Here is a 26,725-nt window from a genome sequence, read left to right as displayed (position 1 = left end):
TCCAAGCCAGTGGTGGTGGACCGCCTGCACCGTGTCCTGCTCCTCGCTATGGTGACGGCAAGCGCCCCAGGAGCATCATCGCAAGAATACACTTCTACCAGGACAAGGAGCTACTTCTTCGACTGAGCCGCGGCCAGGAGCTGATCTACAACGGCCTGTGCGTGTTCCTGTTTCCAGACTACGCAGCGCAAAGACGGGCCTTTCGAGAGGTAATAAACATGCTGCGGGAGAAGGAAATCAAGTTTATGCTACGTTTTCCATCTCGCCTGCATGTGGAGTACAACGACCGGGTAAAGGTGTTTACCTCTCCTACAGACACTAAGACCTTCATTATAAAACATCTTATGGCTAATCATCAATAACGGCTCTACCACACAAGGCTTATGATAAGCATAAAGCAGAAATACACTTTTTCACTGAGGTTTATTTCACCAGAGGACGCAGGGAAAAAAAAGAAAACACTTCGCTGCCGAGCTATTGCTTGGAGCAGTGAACGCAACTACTAGCATGCGCCCTGCGCCTGAAGATGGGGGTGGGGTTGGTGGACTGTTGGACTGGGGAATCGACGTCTTATGGACAACATCACAATGGAGATTTCACTCCAAAACATTGAACTACACACGATAGGGACAGAGGGAGGGGGGAACAATGGGGTGTGAGTGTTGTGTATGTGTGAATCTGAGCATGAATGTGGAGGAGAGAGGTGCACAATCATATTTCAACTTACCAATTATTAAGGTTTTTTTTTCATGTAAGGATAGAATACCCTAAAAAACTTTAATTTCAACTTGTAAGAAAAAAATCACTAGTTTCATGGAACGTCAGGGGCTTAGCCAAAAATAGTAAAGCTGGGAAGGTTTTTTCACACTTAAATTCATTAAAAGCAGATGTTTTATTCTTACAAGAAACACATCTCTGTAAAGACAACCAACACAAACTTAAAGCTAGCTGGATATCTCAGGTTTATCATACACCCTTTACTTCACAAGGTAGAGGTGTAGCCATTTTATTTCATAAAAATGTGCCTTTCATACTTGCAACAAAAATAATTGACCCTAACGGAAGATTTATTTTATTAAATGGTCATATTACATCCTACCCAGTAACTTTTTTGAATATCTATGGACCAAACACCGATGACTCAAACTTTTATCATAGAGTCTTTGGTCTACTTCCTGATGATAGCTCCTCTCATATCTACATTGGTGGTGATTTTAACTGCCTTTTGGATCCCACTTTAGATAGATTGTCAACTAAATCTCATGTAATTGCTAATTCAACTAAAACTATTAATAATCTTATGAGATCAAGAAATATCATAGACATATGGAGAACAAAACATTTTAATAAAAGGGAGTGTTCATTTTACTCCGCTGTACACAATTCTTACACGAGAATCGATTACTTTTTAGTGGAAGCCTCTGCCCTCTCCAATGTCAGTAATCCTGAGTACCACAGTAGAGTCATCTCAGATCACAGCCCTGTGAGTCTGCAGATCCAAATTGATCTCCTTAAAATCAAACAAAAATGGAGATTTAATGCACAATTATTATTATATGAAGATTTTAAAGAGTATATGAACAAGATTATCCAAGATTTTATTGAGGTGAATGATAACGGAGAGGTCTCAGACTCCACATTGTGGGAAGCCCCTAAAGCTACTGTGAGAGGATATATTTCATTTGAAAGCTCAAAACAAAGAGAAGCAAGAAAAAGGCAGAAAGAATTACAAAAATAAATTAAAGAAATGGAAGAAATGCATATAAATTCTCTTTTGCAGTCTGACTAAAATAAGATGCTGAAACTGAAAAATGAATACAACTCTCTTCTTCACGGGGAAGCATCTAAACTCTTACTGGAAAAATAAACAAAAACATTTTGAAATATCTGATAAACCACCAAAACTTCTGTCTAGACAGCTCAAAGGAGATCAAGCCAAAGCTAATATCTACAAAATATGCTCAAAAACATGTGAACCATGTACAGATTTACAGGATATCAACAACAACTTTTATTCAGAATTATATACATCTAGTTCAGCTAAATCGGCTAATGATTTAAATGATTTTTTTTACTCCATGAAACCGACCTCAACTGAGTCCAAATCATCAGAACTCTTTAGACAATACTATTTCAACTGAAGAACTGGTAAAAGCACTGAAATCTTTCTCCTTGAATAAAAGCCCTGGTCCAGATAGATTTGGTGCGGAGTTTTATCAAGTGAAATACTGTCCCCTATAATTAGGCTGACCATACGTCCTCTTTTCCCCGGACATGTCCTCTTTTGCGGGGGTGTCCGGGCAGGGTTTTTTAAATGACTCAAATGTCCGGCATTTTTAGTTATGATTGCGTGTATTTTCAATGTAAGTCTTGGGCAGGGATCGGCATCCCCTAACAACTAAATTAAGGGTGTGCCGTGATGGCACTGCATATATTATCCTCTATTACTTGCACAAACAGCATGCCAGCCCGGCCTCATGTTGTATGAAGCTTTAACATGCACACGTGGGAGACAGCAAGGCATACTTGGTCAACAGCCACACAGCTTACACTGACGGTAGTCATATATAACAACTTTAACACTGTTACGTTACAAATATGCGCCACACTGTGAACCCACACCAAAAAAGAATGACAAACACATTTCTGGAGAACATCCGCACCGTAACACAACATAAACACAACACAACAAATACCCAGAATCCCATGCAGCCCTAACTCTCTAACCTCAACCGACGCACGGAGGGAGGGAGGGTGTGTGTGTGTGTGTGTGGGGGGGGGGGGGGGGGGGGGTTTGGTGCTAGTGGGGCGTGTAGACTGGGAGAGTTAGTGCTGCATGGGATTCTGGGTATTTGTTGTGTTGTGTTTATGTTGTGTTATGGTGCGGAGGTTCTCCAGAAATGTATTTGTCATTCTTTTTTGGTGTGGGTTCACAGTGTGGCACATATTTGTAACGTAACAGTGTTAAAGTTCTTATTTACGGCCACCGTCAATGTAAGCTGTGTGGCTGCTGACCAAGAAAGCTTTGCTGTCATATTCTAGTGCAAGCAGAAGATGCATTCAACATGTGTCCGAGCAGGTAAGCTGTTTAATCAGGCTGTAGAGGGCGCTAAAGGCAGTGCCATCACGCCCAAATTTCGGGTGTCTCCCGGGTAAAGTGGGAGGATTGGCAACTATGACGCTGTTGAACGCCATTCATGAAAATCTCGCGGGCCGCACTAACTTTAAACTGTCATATTAAAGTGCGGGCCGGGGCGCGTGTCTTAGACCCATGGTTTAAACATAGCACAAAGCAATAAAAAGCTTTGTATACAGTGTTATTTCATTTTAAATCTCAAAAGAGTTTTGAGGCTCCCATTGTTTTCTTTCATTTGTGAAACTCGTCAAAATGGCTCTTTGAGTGATAAAGGTTGCCGACCCTAGACTCTAGGGCAGGGGTGGGCAATTAATTTTTACCGGGGGCCGCATGAGCAACCCGAGCACTGCTGGAGGGCCACATCGACAATATTTCAATTAAATTTTGCTCTATATTATTTTTGATATATACCGTAAGATAAATAATAATAATAATAATAATAATTAATAATAATAGTAATACTTCAACATAGTGTGTGTAACAGCATTCCATGACTAATATAAATAAATTAACATTAATTATAAATGACAGTAAAATAAGCACACGTATGACTGAGGAGTCATAGTGTAACTTTGTGTGGTGTTTGAGTTGTCCGACTTTTTGTGTGGCCATAAACGCACCAGTGGTTTAGTGGTATGCGTGTTGGTGACAGATGACAAGTTGGTTTTGGCCTGGTTTGTACGGCAGAAAAGGACTAGTTTTTCGAGATAGAGTTGTTTTACTCATGTTTTTGGTGTGGTTATGTCCGAATATAAACAGTTTTGCTCAATAAAGTGATCTATATAATTCCTGTCCTCGAAGCATCTCGATAGACGTTACAATAATTGAACGGTGTTCAATTGAACGGTGTTGACGAACACCGTTAGGGCCGCTTGTTGTCACTGTCACTCAAAGTTGCATTGCAAAATTACATAGAATAAATATGTTTATTTTGTTTAGAATTCAGATGGGATTTGATTTAGTGCGCGGCATATATTTGCTGCGCGCAGCAGACGCTTGAGCAGTGCGCAATTGCGCAGGCACGCACCTTAGAGGGGACGTTGCTTTGCAGTCCATGTCTTGTTGGAAACACGGCATTCTTCATCAACTTTTCTCTTTTTAGCGTCTCGGGTGTAAACCGTGCATCACTTGTCGCTGCATGTGCACCTTCACTCGCAGGTTACACACGGACACACGCCCATAAATAATACTTTTCAAAATAAAAGCAGCACAGTTGTATTGCGCACACGACATAGATGTTTTTTCAACTTTACAGCAGCTGTTCACATTCACTCACAATCACGCACACGCTTACGTCTACACGGAAGTAATACAAATAACGATTTTCAAAACAAAAGCGGCACCGTTGTATTGCACACTCGACATAGATACTTTTTAAAATTTATTTTGTAATTTATAATTGGCCTCACACGGGCCGGACAGAGACACACAAAGGGCCGGATGCGGCCCGCGGGCCGCAGAATGCCCAGGTCTGCTCTAGGGTTAAGTTAAGAAGGGGTTAAACAAAACAAGCTGTGAAGGTGCGCACGCAGAAACATTGGTGAGGGAGGGGCAGAGACACAGAGCGAGAGAGCTAGTGAGTGGAGACAGACATGAAAACAGGAAATGCCGAAAAGTAAATGCAACTTCACGGATGATTTGCGGAAAAATTATTTCTGTTTAGGTCCTGGCCGTGACACATGGGAAGCAGAATGCACTGTGTGCAAAGCAGGAACGTGTACATCTGTGGCAAATAAAGATCTACAAGCCCATATCGACACTACAAAGCACAAAAAAGCTGTGCAGGGCGAGAGCTCGTTTATGACAACCTTTTTCCAAAACACAACATAGAATGTGAGATATAACAGGATAATGCATACATTTGTCATTTGTTTTCAAAACGCTTACAAAAAAGTGGTACCCCAAAAATTTACTGTGGGACCCCATTTGTATGATTTGATGGGGTCCCGGGGACAAAATTCCTTTATTTAAATAAATATATTACTTATGAAGCAAGTTCGAGTATCATTGGCAAATGTTCACCTAGTCCCGGCCTTGGCGTGCTGCCCGCCTTGGCACGCATATATGAGTCCTCTTTTTGGGATTTCAGAATATGGTCAGCGTACATATAATACTTAGAATGTTAAATTACTTTTTTGTAAACAATAAACTTCCAAGCTCCTTGTATGAAGCCCATATAAGTATAATACCAAAAAAGGGAAAAAATCCACTCGATCCAGCCAATTATAGACCTATCTCCCTGCTCAAGATTCTAACTAAGGTAGTAAGCAACCACATAATATAAATTATTCATCCGGATCAGGTCGGTTTCATCCCGGACAGACCTTCTTTCGGCAATGTACGGAGATTATTGAACTTGTTGTACTCGGACCGCACAGGAAACAAAAAGGCAGCCGTCCTGACTCTGGATGCTCATAAAGCTTTTGATTCAATTGAGTGGGCTTATCTATTTCATGTTCTCAAATTATTTGGGTTTGGAGAAAATGTTATAAAATGGGTTAAAATAATTTATTTTGCACCAAAATCATATTTCATAACCAATAATGTAATATCGGATAGTTTTTTAATTGCATCGCGGCGTGAGACAGGGCGACTGCCTTTCGCCCTTACTTTTCAATTTGGCCCTGGAACCACTGGCTATAGGTTTAAGAATGAACTCCAATGTTAAAGGATTTTCAGTGGGCACATCAGAGAGTCTCATCTCACTTTATGCAGATGATGTACTTGTTACACTTACTGAGCCAGAAATTGCATTACCACTTCTTTTAGAATATGTAGATTCTTTTGGTAGAATATCTGGTTATAGAATAAACTGGTCCAAAAGCAAGTTTATGTTCCTAGAGATAATCGACGTCCCACTGGGGTGAGTTTTTCCTTGCCCGTATGTGGGCTCTGTACCGAGGATGTCGTTGTGGCTTGTACAGCCCTTTGAGACACTTGTGATTTAGGGCTATATAAATAAACATTGATAATGTTAAGATCAGTCAAAACCCAGTTAAAGTTGCAGAAAACAATATATCCTATCTCGGCTTAAAAATATCTAAAAATTATGAATCATTACTAAAATTGAACTTTACTGAAGCCTTTGAGAAACTGAAAGGGTGTATTGAGTATTGGAAGACCCTACCTCTCTCTATGTTAGGTACAGTGAATGCTATCAAAATGATCACCCTGCCAAAATGTATCTGAAGCCTTTGAGAAACTGAAAGGGTGTATTGAGTATTGGAAGACCCTACCTCTCTCTATGTTAGGTACAGCGAATGCTATCAAAATGATCACCCTGCCAAAATGTATCTATCTTTTTCAAAATTTACCAATTCTAATTCCTGCAGATTTTTTCCAAAAACTTGAATCTTTAGTTCTAGATTTTGTGTGGGGATATAAAAAACACAGACTATCCAAAAAGCACTTATTCAGATCTACAAAAGAAGGGGGACTGGGTCTTCCAATGTTCAAAAATTATTACTGGGCATCAAATCTGAACGCATTGACCTATTGGAAGATGGGGTTCCCAAAGAATGAATCACTTAATTGGTTAGCGCCTTGCATGGCAGCTCCAGCCATCAGTGTGTGAATGTGTGTGTGAATGGGTGAATGTGGAAATAGTGTCAAAGCGCTTTGAGTACCTTGAAGGTAGAAAAACGCTATACAAGTACAACCCATTTATCATTTATCATTTAATTATGCTCCCTTGTGGCTGAAATTGGAACTGCAGTCATTAGTTAGACCTTACACATCATTGCTATCTCTACTTTTTACTAAACCAGTCTCTTCTATTAAATCAACAAGCCATAGTGGAGTAGTAAGAAATTCTATCAAAATTATTTCTCAAATTAAAAAAACTATTGAATATTTCCAATGTAACTATGTATTCACCATGTCACAATCATGCCTTTATTCCATCGATAACAGACATAGCATTTTTTAACTGGTACTCAAATGGAATTAAATGCATAAAATACATTTATTTCGAGGACAGTCTTGCGTCATTTGAGCAACTGCGAATCAAATTCAATTTGTCCCAACTCAGTTGGTTTTGCTATTTGCAGGTAAGAACATTTATTAAAGAAATTATAATTTATAATTTTTGTAATGTATTAAATCATTTCAAAGGCTCAGCTGGTAAATCAAAAACACCCTTTCTTAGAATTACTAAATTTATCACCCACAAGTAAAAAGCTTATCGCCGAATTTGCCAGCTGCTTCATTATGCCCATGACGTCAGCAGACGGTGTTAAAAGAGCATGAGAACAGGAACTAAGAACAACAATACCCAAACAGCAATGGGAACGGACGCTCTCTCAAATTCACAATTGCTCAATTAACAGAAGACATAGGTTCATGCAGTTTAAAGTGATTCATCGTTTTTATTACTCCAACGTCTTATTACACACATTTTATCCTGATATATCTCCACTTTGTGATAAATGTAAATCTGCTGAAGCATCAATGTCTCATTCGTTTTGGGAATGTCCAATTATTCAATCATTTTGGTCCAGCATTTTCTTTTTTTACTCGGGGGTATATCAGAGAAAACTTGTCCCTGACAGGGATATAATCTTGTTTGGGTGGTCTTCAGAAACACAAAAACTTCCAAAATATATTACAGCTGTGTTGCTGCTCGGGACGGTCTTGGCCAAAAGACTCATTCTCAAAGAGTGGAAAACCTCATCTGCACCCAACTTCAGGAACTGGTTAAATGAACTTGTGAATGTAATGACTCTTGAAAAAACTCTACAAATATGAATAAATGGGAACTAACCTGGAAACCTTTACTGACATATATTGAATCATAACTTATAGACATTTAAAAAAATAAACTGCCATATCTCTTTTGTAGTTGTATTCCTTTTTTATTATTATTATTTTTTGTATTGATCCCACACTACTATTGCTTTTTTTTGTGTCACTTTTGATATGGTTTTGTCACGGTTTACTTGCTTTTTTTTTTTTTTGGGTAACTTTTTATTTTGTATTGTTTTGCATCTGATCAAGCCCTGTGACTTTCTTCTTCTTTAAGTGTGAACAGTGGAGAGGTCCTCGGGAGGTGATCTTGTGATCACTTCCTGAGGATCCTTGATGCAGAGGAATATTCATCCATCTTGCTATGGTCTGGATAGCCTGCTGATCCTGAGCCAGAGCGGGATGGATGGATATATATATATATATATACAATATCTGGGTATTTTTTCTAATAATGTCTATACTGTAAACCTTGAGTTGTTAAAGTTCAAGTGCACCTCTCTCCTTAAGTGTGCATGTGAGTGTGTATGAGTGGATGTGTGCCTGTATGAAGGGTTTGCATGAGCAAAGTATGACTGTCAAATGTGATTTTAACTGTAAAATACAATAAAATATATTTGCAAAAAAACAACTGTGTGCTGAAGATGAACATTTCTGTAATGTTACCATACTTTGTTGTGCAAATTCAGCATAATTGTCCCTGAGTATCTTGTCACAGCAGAGTGCTAAAAATGCCCTAATTTGCCCTTAAAATGCTGTTCTTGCAATTGTATAAAATATTAGAGCAGCTTTTCAAATGAACATCTGTTCACAAACCTGCTAAAAGCGCTATATTTTTACCCCTAAAATATGTATTTTTTACAACATTTTCATGTTCTTGCAATTGTACAATTAGGAGAGATCAGCTTTTTCTACAAGCATACTATCACATTAACATATTTTGCTCCAAAATCCCAAACAGATACTATATTTTACGAAGTATAAACCGCTAGATTTTTTCCCCCAATCTTTCAACCCTGCAGCTCATTTTACTGACGACACGTCCAACTCATGTCCCGCCCATTCAATATGCATGGTGGTCAAGCTAGCTATCTTCTTAATGGGTATTAAGCACCATTCAGCCTTTCTTGAAGAAACAATGCCCTATGCTTGTTGTTTGTGGCTGTACGAATCGTTCAAATAATGAACAGGATAAATGATTCTTCAAAGTTCCTCGAGAGATATTCAAAAAGGGCGGAAGAGGGCAAGATTTTAAGAAACACTGACAAGAAAAGCAGCTCACTCCGTAAAACACCAAATCAACAAGTCTAAATAAAAGACAGCAAATGTGAGCAAAACCTGTAAGAGTTCAACTTTTATCAAAGGCAACAATCCTACATTAAGCTTTCAGGACATACACAATGTTGACATCTTTAGTTAGATTTTGATATTGGCGGGGAAAAACACGTTACTAGTAAATTGCATGTACAACATCAACAAACATGGCAGTAGACATAAAGTTCAATCATGAAATGGTACCTTACCCAAGCAAAAACAATGCATATTTACCCGGGAGAATCTTGATACCAATTTATTTGACCCAGCCACGCACAAAGAAGTTGGAGACTTGGCGTTTCCAAGTTTCCATCTGTTTTGTGGTCTAGAATGACATCTGGAGCACAATACCTCGATTTGTCTGAGAACGCTGCCGACGTATAATCCTTAACATCACTCGACAAATCTTTTTTTTATAAAGTATAGGGATTTATTCCATTGCATAATTAGATATTTTGGTCTTATCTGCTTTTTGCAGGAAGATTTAAGCCTCTTTTGTACTCAGATTTCACACTGCTTGTGTTATGATCCGTTGCCCGGATCATAGTTTATTTACGTTTTTGATTCACTTGTTAAAGTTCCGTTTCAGCACCCCTGTTTTATGTATCCTTGGTCGCTATGGTTATTCATTGAGTTCACCTGCCTCTGATTAGTGTTCGGGACGTTCACCTGTTCCCGGGCACTAATCAGAGAGCTATTTAGTCCTGCCTTTTCGCCTCACTCAGTCTGGTGCTTTTGTTTGTTCTCATGCAACTGTTACATTTATTTATTTTTCATCGTTTCTTGCGATAAGTTCCGCCTTAGTTTTTCCCTGTGTAGCTATCCCGTTAGCTTCCAGTGCTTTTTTGTTTCTTCTGGCCTGATTTATGATAATAAATCATACTCTTACCTGCACGCCGTTTCCTGTCGTTCCGTCTGCACCCTGGAAGCACAATCCACGCATCACCATGCGACCCACCCGTTACAGCCTGCTGTACAACAGCCATCTTGGCTTGTTTGACTACCATCGTTTTTCACTTCCGGGAAGAAGTCACGTGATGGAATACAAACAAATACAAAGGTGCGGATAGTATATGGAGTTTTCGAAATTATGGAATGGGTTAAGCAAATAAATCAAACAATGTACTAAAATTATTCACTTTAAGAAACTGTTCAAACTCAATGTTTACAAAGTACAAGAAAGACAAATCCTGATAAACATCTACAACATATTGAAGGAGAAAATCGTATTCATCTCTTAAAGGATGAATAAAGACTTCAGTGACATTTCTGTTTTGTTTGTTCAGACATGTTTACTGCCATGTTATAAAAATTTACAAAATATTTATCTGTAAATATTTAATTTCACAATATCTGTGGCTTATAGTCCGTTTAGACCAATATATGAAAACATCTTTTTTCCTAAAATTTAGTGGGTGTGCCTTATATAACGGTGCAGTTTACAGTCCGAAAATATGCTACTTTTTATTTTTAAACAAATAGAAATAATTTTTCCAGCCATTTCTTTGTGTTTAGGTGTCTCACATATATCTGTTCTATACCCACTACCTATATAGTACGTAGGTAGGCAAAACTGAGCATTTTAAGCCAATTTCTAGTGCTTATTTTACATATTAGGACTGCATTTGTGTGTCTAAAGGCTAAACATGGGATAAAGAAATGAAGAGAATAGAAATGAATCAGACGAGGCGGAGAAGTGGAGGGAAATGCAGAAGATGTGACGAAGGAGGCAATGACAAAGTATGTGTCAGTGGCATAATTGCAAACCGCAGAGTAGAATTGGAGAAAAAAAGATAGAATGCACGCATGGAGGGGGAGGACGAAGCAGTGGCAGCGGGTCGTACATGTCAGGCTCGCTCGAGTCACAAGTCAATGTCGCGTTGTCAGGGTCGAGGGGAAGGTCGGTGATGAGGAGCGGAAATGTCACATGCAAATACCATATTGTAATTCATCGTAATGTAAAATAACCTTACGGGCAGAAAAGTGGGGATAAAGTATGTTGAAATATACTCCTTTTTAATAAATTCGGGTTGCTCTTTTAAACATAAATATTGTATATTAGTAGTTCAGATCAGTGCCGTTGCTGCATTGTTTACAGTTAATAATGTGGTATGAGTTCACCTGGAGGACATAGAATGTAAAATGAATATTTGAGGGGAAAAGGCTGCTCATCAATTTCTTAGTTATATCCTCGAGTCGTTCCTTTTGACCTGCTTCACCTCGCAATCTACTCATCTTTTGCATTAAATGTTAAACAACATACATTAGTAACGATGGCTGAATGATCTGAGCATAAAGACGGAGACGGATCATGACCCAGGGAGCTTCATTTGGATGCCGCTTTTCAGGCAAACACTTTAAAATTGTGTGAACATTTTTTTCACATTGTAATTTAATGACATACCTTCCTTACAACTAGTGTCCTGTGCAGTGGACATTCGTGATTTTACATGGCTATGCAGCTAATCACGCTAATAATACGCATGTTCCCATCTAATATCAGACTGATATCCAATACCAGAAAAAAACTAATCAATTATATACAGTAAGTGCTCAGGTACAAGCAGTCCTTCAACACATTTACTTTCGCAAAGCTGGACAGCCAGTTAACATCTGCATGTCCTTCAATAAGCGCCAAGCTTGGTCTTTTATTGTGTTTTAGTGAAGTAATTAACAAAAAGAAAGCATGATAGACTATTGCTGGGTTGCATAGGACGTCACGTTTGCGTTGCTCTGTGGCAGTCCAATACACATGATGGTCAAAGAGCTTGAGTGTAGCGTTAAACCAAGTGGGAGCTAAAATGCCACTTTGCTGTGCTATTCCAAGCGTTTAAACCGAGATATAGGAAATACCTTTTAATAGAGTCTTGACATACGTGGTTCATAAACAGAATAAAATCGGGGAGATTACAAAAGTGCGTTGAAGGGAAATGCTGTCAAAAATATCATTTTGCATTGTGAAGAGACATTAGCCATTAAGAGACTGCTATATTGCGTTCAGGATGAGGTCATTTGGTTGTCACCACAAACATTTGCAAGACACAGCTAGAATGTGTCCACATGCATTATCTTGATATACTGTGTGTATATGTATATGTTTCGCATGTTTCCCTGAAGAGGAATGCAAAAGTGACATCCTATGCAACCCAGCAATAGTCTATCATGCTTGCTTTTTGTAAATTACTTCACTAAAACACAAGAAAAGACCAAGCTTGACGCTAATTGAAGGACATGTAGATGTTAACTTGCTGTGTAATCCCCTGACGAGCAGGGAAACCTGCAAAACAGGCTTGTAGGGATGATATATCCTCTGTGTTTTTTTCGGACCTACCTAACGTATATTCCGCTCTACCCCGGTATTTAGCACTGTATAACGGATAAACCACAGAAACCTTGACATTATAAATATATATATATATATATATATATATATATATATATATATATATATATATATATATATATATATATATATATATATATATATATATATATATATATATATATATATATATATATAATAGTATTAAAAGTTTTGTCGGCCAAATTTATGCATATCGATACATCATATCATGTTACTTTGATTAATTGTTTGATGAGTCTAACTAATAACAATTGAATAAATCAGAACCACATGGGGTGCTGGGAACTTTACACGAATGCAGTTTCTGCAAGGTCGCTGCGCGGTGGCGTGTGTGGGCCAAGATCTGTGTTACGGCGAACAGCTGAGATTTTTATTGATACTGTAGTAGAATTTCTGACCTTTGACCTATATTGCATGTCTAATGGGAATGTACGCTCATTTGATTTCTCTCCTCTTCTGTGCCAGTGGGACAAAAGTGAATGTTAAGTCGTGCCAACCTGTCTACAGAATGTGTTGACTGTCTAAAGGATTCGAGTTGTTATGGAACAGATAGGGATAACAGAAAGACATTGACGCATTAGATAACAAACAATGACGCACAAGAGACGTATAAAAATTGGCAGAAGACCGGAACTCGACAGTGATTTTGGCTTGTGTGTGTCTTGTTTGCTCCGGAGTAACATGTGGTCTGTCTGCACGGCCAACTTAATTCAACCTGCACTTCTGATAATGGGTAAATAAATTTGTTGTACTAAACTACTTTTGTTGCCTGTTTAAGCTTCGGACAATCCACTACACAAATTGGCGTCACGAACAGGATGGTTTAGAAGCTACAGGTCGACAGCCGCTCCCGCTCTCTGTCAGGCAGACAGTGTGCTGCACGCGCGCATAACAAGGAAAGCGTTTTGCTTAAAGTGTAAACATTTTCTGCCTGGAGAGAGCCGGATCGATAAGACTAATTGCTGAATCTATTTTTGATAAAAGATAGGTTTAGTCAGGTTCTCCAAAAACAACCTGGAATGGGGTAAATTATGGTTGGATTGAGTTGTTTTATATGTGATCATTTGTCTGTGAGTTTGTTGAAAACTTGTGATTTCTTGTTTTTAACATAAGGGGATTGTTGATAGAATTTTAACCTCTTCATCCTCTGTCGTTGCTGGCAGAGGATGCTTCTTGCTGCAAGTACATCAGAATTAGCCAGAGTTGGATACAGCTAAATTTAAGGCAGGGTTTGCTAACTGGTGTGACATTTGGCCCATACAAATTTATGAAGTCTATGAATGTGCGACATATCTCTCTATGTGGAAACTGCAGCGGTGGAAAAGCCTCATTTTGGGTGACCGTTTGGTGACTCCGGTAAAGGAGATCAACTGAGCTGTATTTGTCACGACGTTCTGTTTAATTGGCTGCAGTATAGATGGATAGAGATCGCGCTCCATATGGTAGAGCTTTGGTGGAGCTTTGGTGAAGCTTTGGTGAAACTGTATGGAACTGACCAAAACATACTGTAGAGCATTGGGTGATTATCAGTGACTCTATGGTGCTTTTATGCTGTTGCCGTGTATTGGTCAGGGAGTAAAACCAGGGGCTTCTCCGCTGAACGGGTTAATCGCCGTTGTATGAGTAATGATGGGACCTGTGTTTGTTAATGAGACGGCCGATTCCACAAAAGCATGCGTGCATTAGTTGTTTATATTGGTCCGGACCAGGGGGGCGTGGTTTTTGGGATAAAAATGTGTGTTTTTTAAATTTTTATATATATATCTGCGTATTTTAATAACTTTTGTGTAGCACCTGGTTTCTTATCTGGTTTAATTCCCCCCTTCCTTCTCGCAACCTCCCTTCACGCTTTTTCTCACAGCCCCGCTATCTGTAAAAGTTGGGAAATTGTCTAAAATGTGTGTGCGTGTGAGAAAGTAGACAAAGTTTATGTACAGAAAACATATGAGTGAATGATCTATCCATTTAATTATCTTATTCCGCTCTCGGAGGTTGGATCGCGGGGGCAGCAGCCTAAGCAGGGAAGCCCAGAATACCCTCCTTAAACTTGACTATTTGTCCATCTAAGAGTGAATGATAAATGTTGTTCTTATTATTAAGGTTCTGATATGATACAGCTGTGCTTCTGGATGAGAAAAATAGTTGTCTATTGCATTTACTTTTAACTGTGCTGGTAAATTCTCTGTGTGAGTGACTGTGTGACGAATATAAATAAAATTAAAAAAAAGGAGTCTCAGCTGGGAGGCATTTGAGATAAGAGTGTGTGCGTGTGACGAGGCTGTGTGAGGCGTGGGCCGAAGAGGTGTGACAATGTTAGGATAGCATTGAGCTAGGATAGCATTGAGCTAGGTTAGCATTAAGCTAGGTTAGCATTGAGTTAGCATAGCATTGGATTAGTTTAACATTGAGCTAGGTTTAAAGAATAAATAAATAAATAAATAAAAAATATATAAATATATATAGTGGACAGCTGTACTCAAATCTGAAGAGAAGGCTGACAGGTTGGTTTTGATAATAGGAAAAATAAAATATACTGTATATGAATAAATAAACATTTAAATATCAATACCTACATTTGGACTGGGACATTGAAGCATTGTTAAATTCATTAGTCATTAATTATGTGTGTAATATACTGTATTGAACAGTCTTGCTGCTTATCTGATCCATCCAGTTCCTGTGTGGAAGTTGCGACAAACACACACATCATAGATTAGGACACATTGTAACTTTGAATTAATAGTTATACAACAAATAAATTTGATAAAGATAAATTGATTTTACATTGACATTTTAATTTTTTTTAGGAATAAACACACAATAAAATAAAAGTTAAATTTATATTCTAAAACATCTAAGGGCAACTGTGCAAACTGTGAAACAGAGTCTGAAGAAGTACAGATAAGAGCCACTCAGCGCCATTGTCAAAACAAAACGTAGAGAAGCGTTAAACAAATTCTAATCAGAAGGAAGACAGACCAAAATATGAGAACTTAAGTAAACAGACAGCAAGTAAACCAGAAATAATAATGTAAATAAATAACAAAGAAAGCAAATTTCTATGTGACATTGGTGCATGTAGAATTACAAATAGAGAATAAAACTAAATGGAAATAACTGTCTGCAAGATGAGCATGACGTCATGAATTGTGCTCGGGTTAGTAATAGATAGATAGATAGACAGATAAAACGTTATTGATTCCTTCAGGAGAGTTCCCTCAGGAAGAAGAAGTAAAAAGTAAACAGTAACTAATAAGGGTATAAATGGAAACAAAATAGAAAAATATTACAAGGAGAATAAAAATAGAACAGTAAAATAAGAGAAACTAGGCAGTAACGACTATGATATAAAAAAGTATTGCACTGTTATTGTTTTGCATTCCCTGTCATCCTAGCCCCCCCAAAGAGGAGTTGTACAGTGTAATGATGTATGAGACAAAGGATTTTTTATAGGCTAAACCAGTAGTTCTCAAAGGAGGGTATGGTGTTTCCGCCCGGACAAAAAAGGGGGGTACTTGAAGGTATGCCAAGGGGTAACTGAGATTTTAAATATTTTAAAATAGCGACAATTCAAAATCCTTTATAAATATAATTATAGAAGAATAATTCTTCAACAAAATAAATATTTAGAATTAAGTTCACGAGCCCAGATGGATCTCTATTACAATATCCAAAGAAGATTGATGATTGATTATATGTATAGAAATCTTTATTATAATTTAATCACTTGTTTAATTTTTAAAAACGTTTTAGTTATTCTTATATTTTTTTGTCCAAATAAGTCAATTAAGACCACAACAAATGAGCAATATGGTGCACTGTTATACAATTTAATAAATCAGAAAATGATGACATTATGCTGTATTTTATTTTTTTTATTTTACTGGGAAAAAAGGTTGAAAACCACTGCCCTAAATCATATCTAAAGCTAAAGTTATTTTATAAGACTGATTATTTTGGATTATTGTGTTTGTATTGTGAGAGAAGGAGAGAAAGTGAGAGAGAGAGGAAGAGAGAGCAGGTGAAAAAACAGAAGGAGGGTGAAGAGGATGGTTTGAGAAAATATGGGAAAAGGATGTTTATAACCTTACGTTATGTGAATGGTTTCTAGGAGAACAGAAAATAGAAACATTGTGTGAAGTGTAAGGAAGAGATGGATACAGGATGTTGTTTGTAAAGGAAAACGAAAGTGAAGAAAAGATGAGAAAGTGACAAATGAAAGTATTCGTAAATGGTATGCTGTTGATTGTGGTTAGCTGCAAGTTTGTTTATTTGTTTGTTTGTTTAGTTGTTTGAGTGAAATGGGAAGAAATCAATAGGAATAATTACATGCAAAATGGAATAAAACTATGAGTGCGATAGATAATGAATGAATAAATGAAATAGGTTTATTTTGGTCATATAATCAACCATCAACCAATTTGTGTGAGCAGTTTAACAGTAAATTAGACATATTAACAATCATACACATTTACACACAGAACAAAAAAGAAAAAGAATGACCAAAAAAAAAAAAAAAAAAGGAATAGGCGGAAGCCAAAGCTTATATTGGCCTATGATATACATTTACTGAACATTAAATTACCTGGAACATCAACGTTAAAAGATGAAAGTAATTGTTACTATGTTTTATAATGTTCAAAAAACTTTACTTTTCAAGGGTCTCCAAAACCATAACAAAAAACTACATGTGTTCAGCTCATCACTGAGTATGGTACATCATTTAACTCCTAAAACTGAAATACATTTGTGTTTTTATTTTATTTTACTTGACCTATTTCAAAAATCAATATCCCCCGTAAATGATAGTTTTCTCCTCATAATGTAAACAAGCTAAGAATACAAACTGGAAGGCTGCTGTTCTTTACATAATTGCCATTGTTTTAAAATTAAATTATCTGAACATTTAACACATTATGACTTATAAAAAATAGATTGGTATGATCACAACAATAATGCTTTGTGTAATATTGAAATGAGCCTTTTAAGTTTAAGTATTGGGTCTATATTTCTTCTATAAACATTTCCCCAAACTTCAAAACAATATTACATATGGAAAAATAAATGAATAATATAACATGTGCAGACATTTCTTATTCAGCATGTGTTTTACTTTATACCGAATAGCAATGGATTTGGATATTTTTCTTTAATATGTTCAATATGCGGCTTCCAACATATTAATGATCAATTACTATTCTCAAGAATGTAGTTCATATACTCTGTCAATTTCCACTTGATTCAACTTTAATTTTTGTTTCACAATTTGACTTTGCACCATGGACAGGATGCTACCTCATCACAGGGACAACACAGATTGATAGACAGACAACATTCACACACTAGGGCAAATTTAGTCTTATTAATTTCTACATATTGAGATCTATTACTTAAAATAACTACTTAACCACTGTTGTGAAACACCTTTCTAATTTATGGGAGTATTGGGATAGGATTGAGGAAGATGTCTGCTGTGGTGGTGGTTAGTTTGGAAATCAATTTAATAAAAGTAAGTTTAAGTCAGGTAACTTTAAAGTGCAGTCTGACATTTTAGTTTGGAGTAATTTATAGTTTTATTTAGACATTGCAGTACACCATACCATACGCCCGGGAATCGTTTTTGGTGATTTGGCTCCAAAAATTTTTTGTAGTCTTTGGTATGACTCGGCCGGGGTTTTGAACTTGCGACCTGCCGATCTCAGGGCGGACACTCTAACCACTAGGCCACTGAGATGAAGGAGGCAAACCAAATCTCAACAGCTTTCAGTTAGCTACAGATTTTGAGAGTATAATGCGAATAACTATAACTTTACAACTGTTTGCTGTGAATAGTGTTGGATAATAATTACAAATAACAGCCTACATTAATAATTAGAATAAGAGCCGATATGTAAAGTGTTAAAAAGAGGAGAAGTGTGATTAGGGCTGGCGCTTAGATTCATGGCCTTGTGTGTTTGTTGTGACTAGGTTGGATAACCAGTCGGAGACAGGCAAGGCAAGGATATGCAGCTTTGTTTGTGTGGCGTTTTTCATGCAACAAAGTGAAATGAAAGAAAATAAAAGCAAAATTAAAATGCAGACAATAAAAATAAAAACAGTGCGGACGTTAAAAGTTAAAAGATTAAAAGATTTAGCTGAAAGATAAGGAGAAACGTGAATAAATACATTCTTTTGTTTTGGAGAATATCACGTACAGCAGGAGGTCAGAGTGCAAGCATGACAGCTTGCTCGCGCTTACTGATAGACAAATGATAGTTTAAATTAACTTATAGATAATCTTTAAGTGAATTAAAAGGGTACTTAAATACACATGAAGTAGTACGTATAATCTTTGAATTAAGGTTATTGATTAGCAATTAATGGGATAGTTAAGACTGTAATTTTAAAACGTGATATGCAAAATTGAACTAACCGAGAGGATATGAAAACGATGGGTGTACATGTTTTGAGTTCCAAATTCTGGAGGAAAAAACCTCAACAAAACGTAAAACCATACAGACGTACTTGGGTGGTAGCCACGGTTGTGCTAGGTCAAGCGAGGGTGGAAAGGATATGCAGCCGGGGGACTGCCAATCTGAACAAGACAAGCTCCAAAGTTGTAGCCAGAACATGCTCACAAAAAATACAGGTGTGACAGCTGGACGAACAGCAGGATACAAACAGACCCCTGCTGGACATAAGTGTCAACGGACAATGTTCAACACAATTTTTGAAGCATTCCTTTGTGGTCAACCTGCACACACCTTGTAATGACCTGCTTACGAACTGTGCCCTGACAATTCAATACCGCACAGAAGGAACTTCCTGATGTTGCCTGACAGCACGACATCAGCTGACAACTACTGGGGACGCCTCCCAGGAACGAATGAAAGACGGGGACTGCTCCAACTGTCCTAGCACTGGCTGACGGAGGTGCGTCCGTGTGTCCTTCCACCCAAACCGCCAAAGTGTATGATCACCAATTAGACGACTCATAATAGGAGCCTTTTGAAGTCTGTAGAAAGTATTCAGTAACAAACGTGTCCGCATTATTAAACTTTCTACCACAGGAAACATACTGAACAAATCCAGCAGTTACTGTCAGACTCTAATCTGGGATACCTTGTCTATCAGAGACATGGTTAAAACCCACAACACCTTTACGTTCTAATTAATGTCCCGGGGGACAAGATTACAGAAAAGACAGATCGAGTGACAAAGGGGGGAGGAATTATGATTTATGAAAGGGAAAACATTAAAAGTAGATCAATTTGAGAATGTTGAAATTAAAATCACATTTTCCTCAGAAATGTATTTCAAGGTAATTGTATTATACCGACCGACCACAGATAAAGACATTTTTCTTGATTCATTTTCAGACATCCTCAAACAGCATAGTATGAAAGAAGTAACGTCATGGGGGACGTTAATCTGGACTGGTTAAATAAGACGCGTAGAAAGAAACTTAAGGATATTATAAACGGCTTCGACATGATACAAATGATAAGCAGCCCTACTAGAATTACAATTGGATGACAAAAATCAAAGAGAACATCTGTAAATACACGAATACAAAACCAGAAAGAAGAGTGTAAAATAAAAATACCATTGGATTAATAAAACAATTTGGATTCTAATAAAGACATCGGGACTCAGCTCTCATAAGAGCAATTATAACAGGTCTAAATACAGATCGTATGATTTTAAAAGTTTTGAGGAGCAAATTTACAATGTTTATGCGGAAGTCTAAGGCTGACTTTCACTTAGAATTAATCAAAGCTGCAAAAGGGAACATTAGAGAGTTATGGAAAACCAGAAAAAAACTTACGGAAAGAGAGCAAACAAGAAACAACACTATAACATTAAATATCAATGGCGCTACTATCGCAGACAGTCTGGACATAAGTAATAATTTTAATGAACATTTCATCCAGTCTGTACAAACTCTGAATAAAAAGTCCCTCAAAATCAGTGCAAATAATTGTCATTTATTCAGGATGGACTAATTTTAAAATTAACAAATGAAACAAAGTTAAACAAAATCTTCGCTGCATTATCAGACTCACGATCTAGAGATAAATATATGGGTTGGACACTATCTTCCTAAAAACATAAGGATTGTATTATTGCTCGTATAACAACGATTGATAAATAAATCAATAACGGAAAACACTTTCCCTAACACGTCGAGAAACTGCTACTATGATTAAATCCATAAAGCAGGAAATAAAGAAGACCAGAACATGTACAGACCAATTAGCCTTCTCCACGTTATAACAAAAGGAATAGAAAATTTGAAATTAAAAAGTGGCTTTGGAGCAATCAAGGCTGCTCACACGGTCACTAAGAGGGGCATTATGTTGACACATCAATTTAATGAGTATTATATTTATCTATGAGAGCATTTTTGTTGTAAATCGTGAGGTATGGCTGTTAAAAGCTTGGTTGTTGTTATGAATGATGACAGATGTGAACAAGAGCATGTATTGTCTTTGTGTGATGATGTAAATAAGGTGTGGTTGTATTGTATGTTAAGTATGTGTCCATAAAGGGGCATTTGGTGACTTTTCTTATAATTGATTACATGCTACAGTATGATTATTTTTGATTAATTATTGATTATTATGAATGTATATATTTATTATGATTAATTAGTGTCATAATTTTATTGCTTGATTTTTGGATCCCTTTAATTTAGGTAGCCAGGGACTGCAGATGGAAAGTAGCTATTTAGATATAATCTGGTACAGAACATATCTGTTTCTGAACTTAATGTTTCTGTGCATTGTCCCATCATAGATAGACTAAATTAAATACAACTATTTCGTGAATTATTGAGGCCACAATAATTCACTAGGTGTTGTAAAAATATCAAAGTACTATTGCAAAAGCGAACAGTGACCTCAAACATGACCTGTCCTCCGCCTCTGTTCTTGCTGCGCTTGACTATCAGCTGTCTTTTCTTTTTCTTGGATGTTTCTGAAACTACTAATACTACTACTACTATTGCTATTACTATTACTACGACTAACACTGTCCCTGTGAGAGGGACAGAGGGGGGAGGTGAGTTTGGATTGGGTCAAGTTTGAGCGTGTTGAGGTTTTATTTAATCGATATGATCAATCCGGTACAAGGATAAAGGAACGTAATGATTTAGATTGACAATTGCAGTGGTTGGCGAAAGCAACCCCAACCTCAAAGGAGGATGCCAATTCAGTAATTAAATGTTTTGTGAATTATCTAATATCCCGACATAGTTTCCCCAAAAAGATTAGGTCAAACAACGGCACCTATTTTAAGAAAACAGGTTATCATCTTCAGTCACAAGATCAGCACTTCTCAGGACCAGCAGCTTCCTAGGAAGGTGGAAAGACCATGAGACCAAAATGGTAAGTTTGCAAAATGTAGAATTTGTGTGCCAGTTCCTCTGTGCAGATTTGAGGATGAAAGCAGCCACTCCAGATTCCCTTGCACTCGCTAAGAGGGGCACGGTCAAAGCCAATCCAGGACCAACACCCGATACCTGACTGGAAGGAACCAAGAGGAGAGACAACACCTTGCCAGCAATGACGAGAACGACTAAGGTTGCCAGCCAATATGTGTCCGTCGGGACTCCAGCAGCTGTGTAAGGAGGCCTTGAAGCAAGCCGAGGGCCTGGACCAAAGCCCCACGCCCCATACTCTGCCCCCGCCTTCCCCAAAGCCCCCACAGCTCCAACTTTTTCTCAGCTTTTCCCCAATTTCGGCCAGCACGCACCGGCCACTGAACAGTCTGCCCAATGGACTGAACCACACCCCAAGAAGAGACAGAGAAAAGACTGTTTGAGTGGATCTCTTTCTTCACCAAGGCAGCCAAAAGCCCAACGAGGTGTCGGCAGGCCACCAGCCTGAGGCACCACCGAGCCATCTATACGAGCTCTAATCGAACATGGACTCATACGAAATTCAGTTGTGTGTTCAAAATCAATTGATAATTAACAATATTGGTAACTACATTCATTGCAAATGCCGGGAAAAATATTTTTGCAAATGTCTTACAGTCATAAGTCCATATACATTCATCTATTTATGTTCAATGATGTTCATGATCAAAGTATTTGTTATTCCTTTACTAAATCAAAGGGTAGGCCACTAATTGTGTTCTGTGAGATGGTTTTACTGCAGGCTGGTAACAGCGATCGCTCTGAAGGAGGGTCATAGACGGAATTTTTGCCTCGTATAAAAACATTGAGGTTTTTGCCTCTATCTGTGGTAGAGATTTAACATGTGGTCTACATCAGAAATTGTTTTGGTCCAGGGTCTTAAGACCCTGGAAGGCGGGTATGTTGTAGAATTTCTGACCTTTGACCTATATTGCATGTCTAATGGGAATGTACGCTCATTTGATTTCTCTCCTCTTCTGTGCCAGTGGGACAAAAGTGAATGTTAAGTCGTGCCAACCTGTCTACAGAATGTGTTGACTGTCTAAAGGATTCGAGTTGTTATGGAACAGATAGGGATAACAGAAAGACATTGGCGCATTAGATAACAAACAATGACGCACAAGAGACATATAAAAAATGGCAGAAGACCGGAACTCGACAGTGATTTTGGCTTGTGTGTGTCTTGTTTGCTCCGGAGTAACATGTGGTCTGTCTGCACGGCCAACTTAATTCAACCTGCACTTCTGATAATGGGTAAATCAATTTGTTGTACTAAACTACTTTTGTTGCCTGTTTAAGCTTCGGACAATCCACTACAATACATACAGTATATATTTTAACCTTTTATATATTTAAACTTTTTTTCCTAAATTAAACTTTCAAACTATGAAGTGGGTTTAGTCGGATTACTTGAATCATCGAACAAACTAATCGATATATTACTCTGACTGAAATAAACAATAGCTTTGGCCCTAATTGTGTTCATTATTCCTTGTTATACGTATGCGTAGTAACACTACTGAACACATCTCACCAGAAGACTGGATCCCCACGCAATTTGGTACACATATTTAGGACACTGACGAGGACATGAGCCACCATCAAGCGAAACGTCTTGCTTGCTTTGCAGCTAACTGGCCATAAATCATTGATCATTTGTCCAATGATAATTAAACTTAGTGCATATCTGTATTACATGTGTGTTAGCATGTCTCACAAAGCACAACCCATGGGGGGCACTATTAATGCCATCGTTTGAAGACGTGTGGGGGAAAAAAAACACTATAAATTACAGACACTGACTACAATATTGCATGATCAGCATTTGTTGGGTGAGCTTTATTTTCCAAAGCTACCTGCTTAATATTGACATCAATCACCGAACAAGTGGTAAAGCTGCTTAAATCCCCCCATGAACATGTCACGTCTCAGTGGAGCGAGTCAGACGACTTTATCAACAGCCACAAAGTGCGCACTTTCGTGATTTGTTTGTCCTCTGCAATTACCCCTTTGTTCCAGAGTAGGATTGACACTAAAACACGTAAGAGAGGGGAGCTTAACAGGAAGCTGTATGACGCCTACTATTGGGTTACGCTTTTAAATTGTTGTGTTTTAGTAGCAGGTCTTGCAGTGATCAAAAGCACATTATGGCTTTTTGTTTATGTGGTACAGGGGCACACTGCCACAATTTGAAAACAAATTATTCCTGTGGCTAATTTTAGTTAGGACATTAATAGCATTTACCTTAAATGTCAGTAACATTCTGTTAGTTTTGCCTGTTTCCCAACTATAGTCACCAAAATATGTACACAAAAGTCATAAATATACTGGGTTTTTTTTTATGTATTGGATTACAAAACGAGTAAAGTTGGCACGTTGTGTAAACCGTAAATAAAAACAGATTACAATGATTTTGAAATCCTTTTCAACCTATATTCAATAGAATAGACTTCGAATACAAGATACTTAACATTCGAACTGGTAAACTTTGTGTTTTGCAAATATTAGGTCATTTGGAATTTGATGCCTGCAACATGTTTCAAAAAAGCTGGCACGAGTGGCAAAAAAGACCGAGAAAGTTGAGGAATGCTCATCAAACACTTATTTGGAACATACCACAGGTGAACAGGCTAATTGGGAACAGGTGGGTGCCATGATTGGGTATTCACAAACAAGGATGGGGCGAGAGTCACCACTTTGTGAACAAATGCGTGATCAAATTGTAGAACAGTTTAAGAACAACATTTGTCAACAAGCTATTGCAAGGAATTTAGGGATTTCACCATCTACGGTCAGTTATATCATTAAAAGGTTCAGAGAATCTGGAGAAATCACTGCACGTAAGCGATGATATTAGGCCATGTAACAGTGGTAAAAATGCCCTTGTGCCAACTTTTTTGCAATGTGTTGATGCCATTAAATTCTAAGTGAATGATTATTTGCAAAAAAAATGGTTTCGCATTTCGAACATTAAATATCTTGTTTTTGCAGTCTATTCAATTGAATATAAGTTGAAAAGAATTTGCAAATTATTGTATTCTGTTTTTATGTACGATTTACACGACGTGCCAACTTCACTGGTTTTGGGTTTTTTATTTTAGGTATATGTGTATGGTATCTAGCAGTTTCCTTCTGTTACACTTTTCTTTTATATTTATTAATTTTATTCATATACATATTTTAGCCGCACTGGACCATAAGCCACAAATGTATACAGAGACAAAATATTTTGTAAATGTTTAATTACATACTTTAATTGTTTCCAAACAGTGCATGTAACATGGCAGTAAAACGGCTGATCAAACAAATCAGAAGTCATCGTCATGTACCCACTAGCTGTGGAAGCTTGTTTCCCAATCAGCTAAACAGACTCAATAACTCCACAGTGACATTTTGGTGAATTTAGGAAAACGAAACAGTACCAACAATAATGCCATTGTAAGTTACTAATACTACCACACACACTTGTAAATGTCTTAGCATATACGCTAATGCTAACGACGCTAGCTTAATTACATTACGATAGCAAGTACAAATATGCATGAAAATACTCCTACAGACATCATACATGGGACGTTTTAGTAAGTTTGACTTGTTTTAGTTATATTATGTGGGCTCTGTACCGAGGATGTCGTTGTGGCTTGTGCAGCCCTTTGAGACACTTGTGATGTAGGGCTATATAAATAAACATTGATTGATTATAAAACTTACAAACATTGCTCGGAGTGATAAATGAAAAATCTCTTCGAGCAGAAACGCTATAGAGAAATAGACAAAACAGGATATACTTCCAGTTGAAGGCACAAATCAGAAAGTACATTTTCAACCAGCAGCATCTGCAATGGCGCCATAGCACAAACACTAACACACATTTTCAGTGTCCATGAGAACTATTTGTTGAATACCAAACATGGTGGTTGGCGAGCAAAAATCCATAAATTAGCCACACCGTTTTATAAGCCGTAGGGTTCAAAGCGTGATAAAAAGGTAGTCCTCGCTCCGGAAAATAGGGTGGTTGGCAACAAAACAATTTAAATGGCGCAAGACATCTACTATTTGGTCACTTTTATTTGTTGAATATTTATAAGTTAAACTGTATGTGGATATTTCTTAGATAATAAATACAACTCATAAAAAATATTATACATGTTTGTTTTATTTTTATTATTCAAATTTTAGATATAAAACACAAAAAAATACATGTATGGTTACAGTCAAACTTTTTACTGCTTCAACCAATTTAGCAATGTGTAAACCTAAATCTAGGTTTATTCCAAATTTGAAGCAAATTTAAATGGAACCTAAAATCTCATACATAATCTCAAAATGAGGTTGTAATACAAAATATGGAACATATACACTACCGTTCAAAAGTTTGGGGTCACATTGAAATGTCCTTATTTTTGAAGGAAAAGCACTGTACTTTTCAATGAAGATAACTTTAAACTAGTCTTAACTTTAAAGAAATACACTCTATACATTGCTAATGTGGTAAATGACTATTCTAGCTGCAAATGTCTGGTTTTTGGTGCAATATGTACATAGGTGTATAGAGGCCCATTTCCAGAAACTATCACTCCAGTGTTCTAATGGTACAATGTGTTTGCTCATTGGCTCAGAAGGCTAATTGATGATTAGAAAACCCTTGTGCAATAATGTTCACACATCTGAAAACTGTTTAGCTCGTTACAGAAGCTACAAAACTGACCTTCCTTTGAGCAGATTGAGTTTCTGGAGCATCACATTTGTGGGGTCAATTAAACGCTCA

This window comes from Entelurus aequoreus, linkage group LG08 (genome assembly GCF_033978785.1).
Source record: "Entelurus aequoreus isolate RoL-2023_Sb linkage group LG08, RoL_Eaeq_v1.1, whole genome shotgun sequence".
NCBI classification, from domain to species: Eukaryota; Metazoa; Chordata; class Actinopteri; order Syngnathiformes; family Syngnathidae; genus Entelurus; species Entelurus aequoreus.
Note: the sequence above shows the minus strand (reverse complement) of the source record.